The sequence below is a fragment of the Protopterus annectens genome, chromosome 5.part0, assembly GCF_019279795.1.
Source record: "Protopterus annectens isolate FY-2018-M chromosome 5.part0, PAN1.0, whole genome shotgun sequence".
NCBI lineage: Eukaryota > Metazoa > Chordata > Ceratodontiformes > Protopteridae > Protopterus > Protopterus annectens.
Window position 1 is genome coordinate 932,672,283 of NC_056735.1, and position 12,284 is coordinate 932,684,566.

Here is a 12,284-nt window from a genome sequence, read left to right on the forward strand (position 1 = left end):
TGGGCCCACATTCATGGCATGTCCATCTTTCAGACAGTGACAGATATTTACATCTGGACAGTGAGTATGGATAACTGCTGACATGGGTATTGCTGAGAAGCATTGTGGTTGGCACTGCAGTTGTTGGAATATGGCCCTGTCATCAACAGTACTGGCCATAGGCCACGAGGCACAACTCTCCATGCCTACATGCTGACCACTTCCAGGCAATATTGAACACACAACAACCTAACACACGGACCCCTGCATACTGTACACATACAACAATCTATCCTATAAATTGAGCCAGCTCAGGTAATCTGTGCTCCACTGTTATTAAACCCACATGTACATGTTACTGCATTTCTACATAGGATTGTGGGGGGGGGGGGCTCTCCTGACGACTTTAAACATTTGCTATGACTGTACTGGTATTTCAGGTACTCTCTTGGCTTCCATTTCATTTTATATTCTGAACTATCATGCAGACTGGAGGCATATCAGTAGAGTACAGATTTTAGGTTTTATTGACCTACATTTCAGTTTCAGACTTCTTACCCTTCAGAACTAATATATAACTGCCAGACCTGTTGTAGTCTGTCTGTGTAGGTCTGGAGGGGGGCTGTTCACCATTGCCATCAATTGGAGACCTTAGCCCAACCTTTTATTATGGTCATCTACACCTGTCCTGCTGGCTTAGGCTAGTGTTGGGTATGTGAGCCTCATTGACATGCATGTGTGTGTCCTATGGACACACATTTGGGCCACCACATATACTGCAGTAGGATTTGTCACCTTGTGTAGTACTGCCTAGTATGTTGATACCAGTATTTGTTATGGATATCATGCTGCCCATATAAGTGTCCTCTATCTGCTGCCATCCCATTCACCCACCCAATTCCCTTGCATACTCACATCCATACAATAGATACAACTATCAGAACATACTTCTCCATTCAGCAATTGATAGGAAGAGTGATTTACCTTGTGGCTGTGCCAGTATTGAGGACAGTGCTGGAGGGCTGACTATGTCAGATGCACATAGTACACTCCCTATACATGGTAATGCACAGGTAGTGTCATGTTTGGCATCCCTTTTACTGTATGCGCGAGTCAGAGAGAAATGTCATTTCCTGGGTCCCTACCATGTCAGTGTATGTGCTACACATTGCCTCTTTGCCAAAGCCTGGGAATACTGGGCATGCCTCCTTCTGCCTACATGGGCAGGCTCAGGTTGTTCCTCCTCCGAGTCCCTCTGTGCCTGTGATGGCCTTGGCAATGGTGGGGGCTGTGTGGCTTTGCCCCATGCTTTTCCTGCTGCAGCTGTTTCCGCAGGATCATATTGTGTAGCATGGCACATACTATGAACATTTGTGTACATGTCGCTGGAGAGTACTGCAAGGCTCCACCAGATATGTCCAGGCAGCAGAACCATGACTTGAGCATTCCAAACAGATGCTCTATTATGTTTCTGATTTGTACATGTGCCTCATTATGGAGTTCTTGTTTGGGTGTGTGTGCATTTCTGATGGGTGTCATCAGCCACGCCTCCAGTGCATAACCAGTATCCTCCACAAGGTGGCCATATGGGATGTCCCTACTGGCAAATGACTGATACAGCTGTGTCTAATGCCAGATGTGGGAGTCGTGATAGCTTTCACGGCTGCCAGCACACACATTCATGATAATGCCCTGGGCATCGCACACAAACTGGCAGTTGATGGAGGGGAAGCCCTTGCAGTTTGTGTAGACCCTACCCCACTCACCAGGTGGTGCTTTGATGTGTATGTGCATGCAGTTTATAGCACCCACTATCTCAGGGTATTATGCTATTTGGTGGAAGAGATGCATATTGCTGGTCAACACCTCATGGGTGTTGAGGAAATATATGTGCTTACCGGCATGTGCTGACATGGCATCCAGGAACTGGTGGAGTACCCTGGATGCTGATGCCTGTGAGATCCCCATGATATCCCCAGTTGCCCTTTGGAAGGTACCTGTGGCTAGTATTCTTAAGCCTACACATACCTTGATATCCACTGGGATGGGTTCCGCTCTGTTGGTTCTGTATGTAAGGCGTGGCCGGCACAGTTCAACAATTTGCTGTAGAATGCCCCTTTCCGCCCTATAAAACACCACTACCTCCAGTTCATGTAGCCCCTGGTAGGTTACCCTGGGTCTGTATACTCTTCTCCTTCTCCTCACTGTGGGTTGGTAGTCATCATTCACATCCTCACCACCCTCAGCCTCTTCCACATATTGATGTATGAGAGCAACAGCAGCCCCTAACATTTTGTTAGTTTTGTCAGGTAAAATTTCCCCGTCTGTGTACACTGGTAGTTTAGTTTGTGGAAAAAAACAGACTGGAAGGTGTTTGCACAGTTTATAAAAGTGTGCTAGGTTGTTCCATGTGTAATTGGCTGATTCTGATACATTTCACCTGCCAGCTATGCTAGTTCTCCTTGATTGTCTTCCTACTGCTGTTTACCCTTCCCATTCCCTTCCCATTTAAGCCCTGAGGTGTGCCGCACATACCCAGTGCTCAGATATGAACAGAGCTGCTATTTCCTGTTTTTTTTTTTTAAACCCAGTGCATGGCACGCACACCTGTTTACGCAATGTAAACACTGCTAGGCAGCCTCAGACACATGCCCTTCCTTAGCTGTGCTTAGCTAAGGGAAAACACAGGCCACAGAGCTCCAATAAGCTTACAGCATGCATGACACTCCCCCTTATGAGGTCATCTACTTCTTATACCATGGTGTTGCTGCACCTACATGTTTGGGTGCAAGCTAACACTGAGAGGAAATCTGTGATTCAGTATCAATCCCCTCATTTGCATAAAACAGAATGCTAATTCATAGTTACCACACTCACACCGAGCCTTCCCACTTAGCACCCACTATTCCCTGGTATTGTTGTCTTATGCATGCCATTGACTATCATGGCAAAATGCTGATTTGGGTTTAAAAGCTTACTTCCAACTTTTTTTTCTTATTTTCGGGCTGATTCCATTTGCGCACCGCTGCCCTATGCTTAAATGGCCGAAATCGGCCAAAAAAATAAAAGTTATTTTTTATAATTTTGCAACTATTTATCATGCCAATGGCCATATATTTGGCCATTGGCATGCCTACTACATTGAATACATGCTTTCTTTGGAGCTGTCATGCCTCCATTTTGTAATTTGTAGAAATGTATTCGGTTAGTAACCGAATACATTTCTGCAGGTTACACTATTCCTGCACAGATGCCTGCCTGCTTCCTGGATTACTAATTCACTTCATTTGCATGGTTTTCACCAGCAAATGGAGCAATTAGCATATACCAGTGGTGTCCATGCAGGAATATTGTAGGAGTGCTCGTCACGTCCCAGGATCTCATTCCTGGATCGCTCTTCGGCCATATTGCGTGCAGCAGCTCTTGCACTATTCCTGCACTCCATGCAGAGCTTGCTGAATCTGGGGGTATGTCCTTTCTCCAAAATATTTTTAAAATTTTCAATGGCCTGTTCATATTCTAGAAAATGAGAAATTTTATAAACTTCCCCTTCATTCAAATGAACCATGCACATTTTCAAATATTGGGAACAATATAACACTACTATTTTATTACCTTTATCAGAAGGCTTTATAACCAGCTCTTGCCATTTGCTCATACTTTGTAGTGTATACCATTCTTGCTTAGTTAGATTATACTGTATTTTATTTTTGTCTCTATAAAATTTATTAAAGATATTTACCACAGCAAAATGTACCATAGAAGAAAAATGTGATATTTCCTCATGTATTAAGGGGGAATAAATTTACTTTTAACAGGCACTTTTGAAGTATCCAACAGACAGTATGCATTAACATCATTACTAACAGAAAAAGAAGATTCACAAGTATAAAAACTATCACTTGTATCCAATTCTGTTTCCTTTAAATCATTGCCAGAAAAAAAAAACATTTGTCAGTATCAAATAAGCTGCACAAATGAAGTTTGCGAAACAACTGAAAAATTTCAGTTTGAACAACATATATTCTAGGTAGCGCTGTAGGTACAAATTTCAAACCATGCTGTAACACTGCCATTTCACTTTGATTCAAAACATAACCAGATAAATTTAAAACCAAATTAACATGATTATCAGCAACAATTTCATTTAGTAACGACAAGATTTTACAAGCATCAATATCTAGTCAGTTTTTGGAGGCTGTCATACCTCGGATATTGTCCATCCCTATTTCCTTCTGTATGACCCCTCTTCCTTCCACTGTTGAAATCTCACTGGTTCCAAAAGTTATTTTTAAAATACTCCAGTTCTTGTGGTTGTGGTAATGATAGGTAACCCCCTTCATCTTCTTCCAATTTTCCCATATTGCTGACTACTTCTGATTATGCAAAGGAAACGCTCAGTTTAGAATTAGCTCCACCCGAAGAGCGCTGCTTTTGCTGTTGTCATTTCTGATTGGCTGGCTTCTAAAAGGCAAAACCAGCATTATAATCACATATATCTCATTCCAACTTATTTATTTATTTTTCATTTAAATATTTCATTGGAAGCTTCCTCCAGCTTCTCATTCCAATTACACAATATTTGGTCAAACTGTTCAAGGCCAAATTGTTCAGACAAACCAATACAGGAAGCTACAATCCCTCTTTCACCTTACGCTGTTTAGCTGCATTCTTCTCAATAAAAATGCATTGCCATTCAGTCACACACTTATGCGCAGCCGAAATGCATTTTAATTCAAACTGCTTATCTATAGGATCAGAAACATCAAAGGGAGTAGTTGGACTTTTAATGAAACAAAGTCCTCTAGGTGTTATATCTAAGTCTATATAATGCTGAAGACTCAGCATATTGAAGTGCAGAGCATTTTCCTTATGCAATAACTTCTCTAAAGAGTCTAAGGCACTTTGAGCATCCTGAGGAATATGAGCCAATTCTGGCAGACCCACACAGTAGAAGGGATTATGTGGTCTTTTTTTCACCCCTTCAGATAATATTCTTTCCCATGGTTTAACAGTTTCGGTAATTCTCGAGGATAAATTACCTTCTCCTTGATGCTGATCTCTCAACTGAACAACATATTGTTCTATGGTTCTCTGACCGTGTTCTACCCCATCATCATGAAACACCCAAGGTAGCTGTACAAAGGAAGAATCACTGGGTATGAAAAATCCAAACAACAAAAAGAATTCAGAATACTTTTCTTCTTCAAGAGTATTCCACCTTCAGTGATGGTATTTCTTTTGATTACTCACTACCACGTTGTTCAGCTCACATAGCCAACAAAATGTCAGACTCCTCACCCTATCATTTGCACTCCAGCTCTCACCTTCCAGGTATTTTCTTCTAATAAGTTTACCATTTTTGACTTTGGAGACATTATCATTACCACATGCATGCCAGTTTATTGATGTAGGGTTTTGCTTTATTTTTCTGACCTATGCAGGTGCCTTTGATATGATTGCTGAATTAAAAGTTTTTTTTTTAATCTGGAAGATCATTTTAGCCTTTATGTATAGTACTGAATCATGTTATTCTTTGCATCCCAATACTTTACAGAGATGGAGTACTTTCAACACAACCTCCATCTTGGGTTACTTCTATTTGGTGAGTGTTGTAAAGCCAACATTTGTGAGATTTGCAATAAGAAGTGTAACAGCAGATTTTACAAAGTTAATACTGATGAGAGGAGGGTGCTGAATGAAATTTTATATAACAATGATATTAGAATCATGGAGTCTGATAAGAGGGGTAGAGGTGCCATTATGAGCTCTAAGGATTATCTTAGTTAATTGCAAAGTTTAATGTTGAACAACAAGTCCTAAAGTAAAATGAAGCAACATCAGGCTATCGGGAAACAGGCACAAGCAAAGGCATAAGCACTTTCGCAGTATTACAACTGTTGTAATACTGTGAAAGTGCTTATGACTTTTGCCTGTGGCTGTTTCCTGAATAAACCGTTGCTGGTTTTATGATATCCTGGTGTTGCTTCATCTTACTTCTGCGTGTTGGATTTATTTTTTAATCGAGAAGCATTTATTCAGCACACATTGGTATTAATGGACTTTAATAAGTTCTAAAGACTGTGTCAAAATGAAGCAGACACTGTTTATAAATGTATTGATCTTATTCTGTATGACATGGGAGTCAAACAAAATAGTAGCGATCATTTATAATATTTTTTGGGGTAAAAGGCTCAATGACTTCAAATATGTTTTGTTACAGTCCCAAAACATCAGACAGCATAGTTTGGCAAAGAAAAATAGTCTTGTTTATTGAAAAGAACACATGTATATGGGATACAAGGAGATCGAGAACCTGTCTCCCCGAGCATAAATATATAGGCATGTAGCATGGGCTTTGAGTCAAGACAATTACTCCTTGCTGGAGTAATGCAGAAATGGCAGGTTAAATTCCCTTTTCTGCTTAAGTTGAGAAAGGATACTGGACTACCATAAGTAGGTGTTTTCAAGGTTTACAGGTTCAGCATCCTCATTTTCATGAGTAGTCCAGAGCTGTGGAGTGACGGTTCCCAATCCTTCCAAATCTGCAATATTTGTAATCTGTTTAATGTCATTACAACAAAAATGGTATCCTCATCTGTACAAATATCAGTTGAGTATAATCCCAAATAAAGGGGTTCATTCAGAATATCAAGGAAAACTCCATCTGGAGTACAATAAGTGGGTATGTATTATGTTATCGAATACTTACAACATCAAACGTGATATGGTCGACATCATGTTTGAAGTTGCAAGTATTCAAAAATTAAATAAAAGAAAATTAAAAAACAGGAAAAACTTACGTGAACATTTTAAGTAGGGGGGGCAAGCCCCCTGCACCTCCCATACCCCCCCTCTCTTTAAATATACCAACTCCAAGATTGCACTACAGTGATTTCTGCTTTTGTTTTCGAATACTTGCAACTTCAAACATATGGTGTCAACCATATAACGTTCTATGTTGTTAGTATTCAGTAACGTAATATAGACCCCAATAAGCAGTGCATCGCAATTTACATAAAAGGGGCTCTGCCTAAAAGGTTTATTGGGATAGTATTTCCTACAATAAAAGCATGTTCTTCTTTTAATAGACCTACTTGGATAGGGGCAGGCTTAGTTTCTAGGTAGTCCAGAGGAACTCTGGACACTCCCACTCACCGTACCTTTTGGGTAGACAGTGGGAGATTCTCAGCATTTGTTGAAGTAGTCATTGATCTAGTTGCTCCTGTGTCAAGAAAAGAAAGCGAAGGGTCACACACTGTACTATTAACAAAGGGACCTTCCTGGTTAACTGGTATCAAAGGAAATAGCTGTTGTTCCTGTTTATGTGTGTCCTATTGGTCTTGTTGCCATGCTGGTGGCTGCCAAACAGCAATGGGAGGGTGTCTTTCTGCTTGTTGCAATGCTTGAGCATGAGGTGCATTTGTCTGTGCAGCAGGTGAGCATACATTACACCAAGGTCCAACTCATTCACAATTAATGTAATTGTTAAGAAATGGTTCACATTGTGTACATTACACCAAGGTACAACGTGTCCACAATTAAAGTCATTGTTAAGAATAAGTTCACATTGTGTACATTATACCAAGGTACAACGTGTCCACAATTAAAGTAATTGTTAAGAATAAGTTCACATTGTGTACATTATACCAAGGTACAACGTGTCCACAATTAAAGTAATTGTTAAGAATAAGTTCACATTGTGTACATTATACCAATGTCCAACTTGTCCACAACTGAAGTAATCATTAAGAAGTGTTTTCCAACTTGTCCACAATTAAAGCAATCGTTAAGAAGTGGTTCACATCATAGGGCTTGAGGGGACATAGGGGGCAAAAAGTTTGTTGATATTGTCATGGGGCTTTTGGTTGAAAAAAATCTAAATATGCCTCTTCCTCCAGAATTCCTTCTCCCCATTCACATGAATCAGTATCAGACTATTGTAACTGAATATCAGGTTTATTTTGTTGTTCCTTTTCTTCTCTAACTATACTATCTGCCAAATATTGTGCTTGGTTAACAGTCTTGTGAAAGCCTAAGTCTGGCCAGTTTAAGCAAACCTTATTAATCTGTTCCTGAATTGGTGGTAGCAAGCCTTCTATACAGGCTGCTAACAAAGCATTGGCTGACACTTCCTGTGTAGGTTCTGGATGTCCACAACAGGCTTCTGACTTGTCTTATCATGCATTGTAAATTTGCATCAATGGATTCATTTTCTTTCTGTACAATTGATTTAATCCTTGCCCAAAGTAGTGTAGGAGGGCATGCTTAAGTGAAGGCTTTTAGTAAGTTATCACTAGCGGTAATTAACCCATTATCTGTGTGTTTTGCAAAATTATCACTTTTGTTGGATTTTTTTCTTATATTTTCCTAAAAATGTCAGAAAGTGTTGAACTTTTAAAACTGCTCTTAAATCTTTGATTGTAGGGTTTTGCAACTGTATACGATCTTCTATTATTTTGGCACATTTTGCTAAATGTGTTCAAATTGGAGGGAGATAATTTATAATGGTTTGTAACTCTACTGCAGCCCATGGCAGGTTCAGCATCACCATCATAAATGGCTGTAGGATTAGGTACTTCTCTCAATGGATGCATTCGGACATTAAGGATTTCAATTTCTGTGGAAGAATCAGAATCTGACACTTTCTCTGTATTTTGTTTAGAAAGAGGATTCCATTGATATTCTTCTCTGTCAACAACTGGGTCTACTTGACATTATTGCAATGTCAGTAGACCGACTTTCACATAATTGAGACCAAAGAAACAAAGCTTCATATAAATGAAACTTCACTATGCCTCCATTCAGGTGACTGAATGATTGAAATGCCAACTCCAAGCTGAGCATAAGAGGAAATCTGCTAATTTCTGCACTGTAGTGCAATCTCAGAGTTGGTATATTTAATTGCAGGGGGTTTGGGGGGTGCAGCCTCCAATGGAGGTGCAGAGGGGGGCTTGGGGGGCACAGCCCCCCAACAAAAACATAACGTTTTAAATTAAAGTATTTGTGATTTTAAGTTTAACAAGTCACCACTGAATATTTTTTGAGGGACACACGCATGAATATTCAGGGGATTTGTTATTTTCATATTGGTTGATGGGTGGCATTTGGAGGAGAGTTCGGTAGTTGTTCAGTACATTTTTTTTTTAACAGGGCAGTGCTTACATGGGATGAGTCATTGCTTTTATTGGTGCATTATTTGATGGGTACATTGCATGTTATTGGGTTGTTTGTTTGACAGCTGGCTATTTGGAGTTTCAGCATTTTGGATTTTCGGCATTGTCATCTTGGTTGTTTGAAAGGTGGTCCACTGACATTTTGGTAATGTGAAGTAGACCCCGATAATTATATCAAATTGTGTAAGTAAGTGGTTAATTCCTTTCAGGGTGTTTGTTTTTGGTGGAGCGTTTTTTATTACTAAATCATTTTAATTTACCTACATGATTTGCATTAGCTGTATGTCTATGTTTTTCAGACAGCTGTTTACTTTTGTTGGCTATTCTCACTAACATTTCATCTAAAGGTATTGCAGCTGGTGGTTTTTGATGCTATTGGCTAAACTGTGTACCATTATCTGATCCATGGGAATGATTAGAAGTCCTGGAGGTATTTTGAGATGTATCCAGGGAAGTAGTAGGTGGATCAGCATTTTGTACCTCCATCTGCCCTCTCGGAAAAGGAGGGCTGTCAGCTTCATAGGAAGCAGATTGATCATATGGTGGTGGGTATAGGCAGAAGGAATCAGTGGCAGTCAAAGTCAGAATAAGGTGACTGATAAACTGTAAATTTTTCTATCTTAAAGGATATAGACTCCAGGAATGTTTTTTTTTTGCATATTTTTGGAGTGCACTTACTATTCTACTAGATTCCTGCAGCTGTGTGTTTAATCTAGCTGAACTATATTTTAAACATCTAACTACGCATCCCTTTCCCTTATGTCTTGATTCTTATTGATAGTCATTAAAAGCTGTCCATCAAGAGGCAAGTACTTTTCAGAGGATCTCAGATCTCAAATTCAATGAAAGTAAGACAAAGAAATTGCTTATAAATACTAGTAAGAAAGAATTAGAAAATGAACATTATAAATATATGCCTGCTGATAACAGAATAAAATGCCTAGGCATTACATTAGCAAATGAATTGGATACAACAATTACAATAAACTATAATAATATCTTGAATAATATTGGAAGTCTCATACAAAATGAAATACATTCGTTTTTTTCAATGGAAGACAGACTTTATAGGGTGTGAGGTTGGCATAATGGTTAAAGTGCTTACCTTACAAGCGCAAGGTGCAAGGTTTGATTCTCACAGGGGGTAACTGGATAGGCTCAAAATAGCCCACAAAGGGAGTTAGCCTAGTACTAATCTATGAACCTAAAATGTTATTTTTCCAAAATTATACTTTATACAGGTTTGCTGTCTTCCGACCCCTAAATCTTATATGAAACAATTTAATAGAATAATCCTAAACTCCCTATAGTATCCTAATAAACCAAGGATGCAGCCACTATGAATTATCAATTAAATTATTGGGAAATGGGAGGAACTGAACTGCCTGATATAGAGACATATATACTGTCATCTATCATAAAAACAATATCATTATGGATAAATACAGATTATTCTGCCAGATGGAAACAAATACATGAAAAAATATGGCTGAAATTGGGTTTTGCTTTGCCAAAACAATACACAGAAATAGTATCCAACAATTTTCTCTGAATATTGAGAGAGCACACAACAGAAAATAAACAGAAACATATAAATTCCATATTCATCATATACACTTTAAAAGCTTACAAAAACTTTATAAATAGCAATCCTGACATAAACACATGGTCATTTCTATTATATCCTATTGCATGTATGCAAGATAATATTAAAACCTTTGATATGAAAACAGTTAAGACCCTTAAGAAGAATGAACTGACTTATTGCCATCAATTGTTAGATTCTGGAAAGTTCTAAGAATGGAACAAGTAAAAAGCTTTAATTTAGATAATAACTTATGGCTGCTTATACAGGTCATAAGACAATATGATTTAAACAGATTAGAGACAATGCAGTTAACAATTAGACAACATATTCCTAAATGTATTGAATACACGATCTTTACAAAAAAACTATTATTGGAAAAGGACTCATCATGCATTTATAGAATACTTAAAAAAATGAAAACAAGCCATAAAGAAAATGTGCGGGACGACTATAAAACAGTCATTAATCAATTCCCAAATGACAGTGATACAAAACTAATTCTTCTCTCCTCAAAACAAACATCTGTTTCACTACAGTGAAAGTTTTTCATATGGATGTTTATACACAGATCTTACATAACACCATATAATATGGAACTGATGTTCAAACAAGATACTGGATGTTGTAGATGCAAACTAAAATTGAAGGCAGACTGGCTGCTTAAATCATACTGCTTAAAACATACTGGGAAAAAATAATTATTTTTTGCAAACAGTTTTTAATGACAAATTCCAATTGTCTAAATCTTTGATCTTATTTAATGTTCCTATACCTAATTGTGTTCCAAGAGCAAAGTTTTCACTCCTATGGACTCCACTGGCTATTGCACGAAAGACCATAACAATAACCTGGAAAAGTGGGGCTTCTACATTCAAAGAGTACAGAAGAATTGTGTTGAATGTGTCACAGTTGGAAATGTTTACCCTCAAAACAAGAACTGAATGAACTGCATCATTATACATTGCATAGCAAAAAGTGACTGAGATACTGAAGAGCACTGACTGTAGCAATTTATGAAATGAATCATGAATGCAAAATAAAGATCTTATTTGTAATCTAGACACACTTGTAAATAGTTTGGTTTGTTATTTGTGTTTGATGAATCTTTTTGTTGTGAACCTGTATATATTGTATGGATATATTTCAATGTTATAAAAATATATTTAGTTATGGAAAACCTAATAAAAATATTTTGAAAAAAAGACCCAGGCACTTTATTCCATTTTAGTTTCACTTTCTTTTTAACCATTTCAATTTCACTTTCTTTTTAAGATTTTCTAGAATTTCTTAACAAAAGTTCCTCCCTCTGGGAACTGCAGTGCGTTATCATTTTTAGTGAGCTCAGACAATTTCATCAAATAATTACAACTGTCTTGACCATATATATTAGACACATGCCTGACTGGAGTCTCAATTTCTAGCTCTTTTAATACAACTACACTGCAGTTCATTGTAATGCCCACTCATATATCAAAGTGGATAGAAAAGGAACTATAATTATAAATCTACTGTCATACTAGTAAGGAGTCCTCTCTGTTCCT